Source organism: Acomys russatus, chromosome 5 (assembly GCF_903995435.1).
Source record: "Acomys russatus chromosome 5, mAcoRus1.1, whole genome shotgun sequence".
NCBI classification, from domain to species: Eukaryota; Metazoa; Chordata; class Mammalia; order Rodentia; family Muridae; genus Acomys; species Acomys russatus.
In genome coordinates this window covers 70,910,581-70,916,123 of record NC_067141.1, presented here as the reverse complement: position 1 = coordinate 70,916,123, position 5,543 = coordinate 70,910,581, and the positions used below count along the sequence as shown (strand labels likewise).

The 5,543-nt window shown below is 36.5% G+C and overlaps 1 pseudogene; it reads left to right on the top strand.

Moving 5' to 3' along the window:
- Positions 1 to 2,506: 2,506 nt before the first annotated feature.
- LOC127189703 (glyceraldehyde-3-phosphate dehydrogenase-like) lies at positions 2,507 to 3,426 on the top strand (annotated as a pseudogene).
- The last annotated feature ends 2,117 nt before the right edge of the window (positions 3,427 to 5,543 follow it).

The following is a 5,543-nucleotide window of genomic DNA, read 5'->3' as shown; positions in this document are numbered from 1 at the left end:
CTTTTAGTAAATCAGACCCACTTCTTATGCTTTTCTCCTGGTCTCACATTCCATTTTTTCTTCTGTTCACCCTCTTTCCTCTGTCTTCTTTTATTTTTCCTTTCATCCCTCTCCCCTCTCTTGCCTGTCCTGCCAGGTCCCTTCCTGACTGCCTGCCTTTCTCCCTTAACTTTTCCAGATTTTTGCGAAACGTTTGATGTCTTAATGAAAAGAAATACACAAGTAAGAGCTGTGGAAAGAATAATCATGCCAGTAGCTACGCAGCTCATGAATGAATGACAGCATTAGCTGTGGTAGCATGTGGCACCAGCCAGTTTCTCCAATCCACAATCCATACTCTTCCCCTCTTTCTCATGCTTCAGTGCACCTTGAATTTCTTACGTGCTTTCGTGAGGTTTTCCTAGTTTAGTATTTACATTCATGCTGTTCTTGCTTTCTTTTCTTTTTTTTTTTTTTTTTTTTTTTTTTTGTTCTTGCTTTCTTGTGTTCATTACTGCCCATCCAGACCCTCTGTGTTAGTCTGTCATATTTTTCTTTTTTAAAAATATATATATACTATTGATTTATTCATATTACATCTCAGTTGTTATCCCATCCCTTGTATCCTCCCATTGTTCCCTCCCTCCCATTTTTCTAATCACCCAAAATATCTTTAAACATTAAATGAAGGTAGAACTTCCTGCAAAAGTATCTGAAGATGTAAAAGTAGCAGCATTAACCTCTATGAGTCTTTTACTATTATTCTTCTGTGGCAGTGCAAATCAGCACTTGCTTACTTCGTATTTATATTGATTGACCTTAATTTTGTGGAAGAAATTTATTCTCAAATCAATGAACAAGTGAATTAATTGCCTTTGGAAAATGATAGTCCTGGTCACTCCTGTATTTATGCATTTATGTTACTTGTGTCGCTGTTTAGATGATTAATAAGAGGACACTTGGTATCTATAAAATGTCAAGCCTTTGCTCCAGCCACGTTTGATTTCTCATAATCTGTATAGATCAGTTGTTCACACACTCATCATCTGGAGCTTTCTTGAATTAGCTGGCATTTTCAGCTCTCTCATCTCAAAAGCAGATGTCTCCATGGCTATGATGCCATTCCCACTTCTAGCCACCCATGTCTACAGAACATGTATTCAATTTAGCATCCAAAAATAGCCTTTGGGCTGTGACTCTTAATTTGATGGACAATACTGGGTGAGGCAAATTAAAAACAACAAGATAATAAAACTGGTCCATACAAGTCAAATAATTATTATGATTCTTCAGTAGGCTAAAACTGTAAAATTTATTTTTTTTCTTTTGCTCCTGTCCTAAAAACCCTAAAACAAAGACAAGATTGCAAAGTGAGCATAACATGGTAGTTATAACAACAGTTAGTCATAGGTGGTCATGTGACCTTTTGAAGGAAAGGTAAGGTTGCAAGACAGTTATAATCAATGTCTTAAAACAAATACATGATTGTTATTCCTGGAACAGGAAGTACAGAACCATTTATAATTGAGGTTGCAGATGTGGCATAGCCAATCCATGGGACTGAAGTTTAAACAGAAATAGGGACGAACTGAGTTTACTTTTACCATAAGATGGCTTTTAAGCCTAATATGCATGCAGGATGTTTTCTCAAATACCAAATGAGATCTGAATAGATATATTCTTTATGTTTATGGATTACTAGTTTGAGTATACTTAAAATGTCAACTTATCCAAGTTTGAAGCATGGAATCCACATAGCTATAATAAAATTCCCAGCAAAATGTTTTGTAAATATTGGCAAGCTGATTCTAATACTCATAAAAAAAGATGAAAGACTTAAGAGTAGCCAATTCAACATGAGAGAATAAAAATAAAGCTGGTGGATACCCATTGTTGAACTTCAAGACTTATTACAAATTTACAATCATCATAGAAAAATAGCATTGGTTAAATAATGGAAACCAGACTCAATAAAATAGAGAGAGTACAAAAGTAGAGCCACACAAATTTAATTAAACTTATATTTGACAAGGATGTGAGGAGACTTCTATGAGAAGAGGCTAGATTTCAGAATAAATATTTCTAGATAAATAAACACTTGGAAAAGCAATGAATCTATTCATAGTTCTTGTGCATTTCAAATAAATTTCTTATAGATCATACATATATATGTAAATCATGGAGCTGCAAAATTTATAAACAAAAAACTTAGGAAATAAATCAATGTAACTGTGGGTCTGTTGTTACATTGTAAACACAATTACAAAACCATGATTCATGTAAAAACTACTTGAGAAGTTGAACCTTATTAAATTTAAAGTCTTGAGTCCTTGGGAAACCCATTAGAACTAAAGGATTAGTATCAGATTTGAAGAAGTTCAATAACGCCAAATGGGTAAATAGCTCAAATCTAAATCATTCAAAGAATTTTTAACGTTAAAAATCAAAATAAAGCAGCTGTCTGCTCCTCGCTGTTCCAGAGACAGCTGCATTTTCTCGTGCAGTGGCAGTCCTGTCCCTTGATACGATGGTGAAGGTCGGAGTAAACGAATTTGACCGTATTAGGGGCACTTGGTTACCAGGTCTTGCTTCTTAGCTGGCAAAGTGCAGATTGTTGTCATCAATGACCCCTTCATTGACCTCCACTGCATGGTCTACATGTTCCAGTATGACTCTACCCAAGGCAAGTTCAATGGCACAGTCAAGGCTGAGAACGGGAAACTTGTCATCAACGGGAAGCCCATCACTATCTTCCAGGATAGAGATCCCACTGACATCATGGGGGTGATGCTGGTGCTGAGTATGTTGTGGAGTCTACTGGTGTCTTCACCCTATGGAGAAGGCCAGGGCCCACTTGAAGGGTGGGGCCAAAAGGGTCATCATATCTGTCCCTTTTGCTGATGCTCCCATGTTTGTGATGGGTGTGAACCACAAGAAGTATGACATCTCACTCAAAATTGTCAGCAATACTTCCAGCACAACCAACTGCTTATTCCCTCTACCCAAAGGAATCCATGACAACTTTGGCACCGTGGAGAGACTTATGACCACAGTCCATGCCATTTCTACTAGGCAGAAGACTAAAGATGGCCCTTCTGGAAAGCTGTGGCGTAATGGCCATGGGGCTGCCCAGAACATCATCACTGCATCCAATGGTGATGCCAATACTGTGAGCAAAGTCATGCCGGAGCTGAACGGGAAGCTCACTGGCATGCCCTTCCATGTTCCTCCCCCAATGTGTCCATTGTGGATCTGACATGCCGACTGGAGAAACCTGCCAAGTATGATGACATTAAGAAGGTGGCGAAGCAGGCATCTGAGGGCCTACTAAAGGACATTCTGGGCTATACTGAGGACCAGGTTGTCTCCTGCAACTTTACCAGTGACTACCACTCTTTCACCATTGATCCTGGGGCTGGCATTGGTCTCAATGACAACTTTGTATAGCTCATTTCCTGGTATAACAGTGAATACTGCTACAGCAACAGGGTAGTAGACCTCATAGCCACCAAGGAAGAAGTCCTAGACCACCCACTCCAACAAGGATGTGAGAGCAAGACAGAGGCCCTCAGCTGCTGAAGACTCCCTGTTCCAACTCAGCCCATGACAATGAGCATCTCCCTTCGCAGTTCCCATCCTAGACCCCCAGAATAATGGGAGCCCTACTTTCTTGGATACCATCAATAAAGTTCACTTCACCTACAAAAAAATTAAAGCATCTTAAATTAAAGTGTGCATAGTTTCTGAACAGTCATGTGAAATTTGAAGATGACAACTAATTATATTTATATATAAATATAAAAGATATAATTTATCATTATAGAATTATAAACAAAAATAAAGACCTACCATTCTACTCATAAGAGAGACTCAAATCCAGAAAATAAGCAAAGCCAAATATTGTTGAGAATACTGCTGGAATGGTAAAATGAAAAAATTAATTTGGAAGACATTTTTAAAAACTTTCTTATGAATGTCAATACTCACATATCCTAGAAATTGTGTTCCTGAATATTTACCCAATTTATTAAGGAGCTTTTTTTCATTCATGGAAATTTACACCTAGATTCTAAAGAGTTGGCCAAAAGTTAAGGGAGTTTGCTGATCTTGCAAAGCATAGTTCAGTTCTTAGCACTAGTATCAAGAGATTGACATCAGCCTGTAACTCCAGTTATGAGGATCTGAAAGCCTTTTTGATGACTTTAATGGGTACCTTCCCTCACTTGCATGCATGCACACACCACACCACACCACACACACACACACACACACACACACACACACACACAAGGGGAGGGGGGAAGATAGGGAGAAAGATAAATACAAATAAATGGATAGTAAAATGAATTTTCAGAAAATATCTATGTGTATGCTTAGAGAAGGTTTAGATGTACTTAGCCATTCATCAAGTAACTAAAATGAGCTTTAATAAATATATAGGAAAACAAAGGATGGTATGTGCACTTAATACATAGCTTCCAACCAACAAAATAAAATAACTTTAAAACTATAGAATTCACAAATATATCTTAAATACAAATTGTTAAAAGGAAAAGCTAATCTGTGGTGGCTATAGATTGATGTTTTTGATCATGTTGTTCCCTAGAAAAGGCAAATCTATAAAAGTATTAAAATATCAAAATGGTTTCTAGTGGCTAAGAGAAAGCAGAAGGTTTAAGGTGATAAATTTTTCTATAATATGCTGTAATTGTGGGTACTATGTATTTGTCAAAATCAATTTGACTTTATTGCACGATTAATAGGTCTTATATTCAAGTAAAATAAATCATTTGAAAAGTTAAGGCAGAATTAAAACTGCAACACAATAATTTAACTGTCACAAATATATTAAAATCATATAGGAGATAACGTAAATCATGTTTAGAAGTTATTGTGGTTTATAAGACGGATACCAAAAATCTTAAAGATGCAATACATTATTGGTAATTAGCTTCCATGTATGTATGGCATAGCAATTCTATATATTGAAAGCAAAAAATAAGTAAATAAATAATGGCTAGCAGTAGCTCAGGCTCTATGTTGGAGTGGTTTCCAGGCATAAATCCAGAGGAAGGTTAGAACCAGTCATAGTGAAATTTGTAAGAGGAGACACTGGGATGATGAATACATGTTTTAGTTTAAGATAAAAACAATTATATGTTGAAATGCTTATAAATGATATGTATATTTGCTAATGCCAGTTGAAAATGCTTAGTAAACAAACCTGGAAAAGCAATTAACATATGTAGTATACAGATCTTGGGTTCAATGCCATTCTTCTTTAAAGTAAAAGCAGTATTTGTTAAAGAAATGGCTGTCTCTGAGATTTGTTTCAGGTATGGGAAAAAAGACAAGTTGAGACTTGCTTGTGGAGCAAGGAGGGAGGGTAAAACAAAGGGGATGGGAAGGAAGGATAAATAACAGAAACAAAGGAAGGAGAAGGAGAATTTAGTAACATTAAGGATGCTTACAAAAGTCATAGGCAATCATTTTTTTATGTTTAGTAACAAATGTGTGTGTGTATGTGTGTGTGTGTGTGTGTGTGTGTGTGTGTATATTTGACT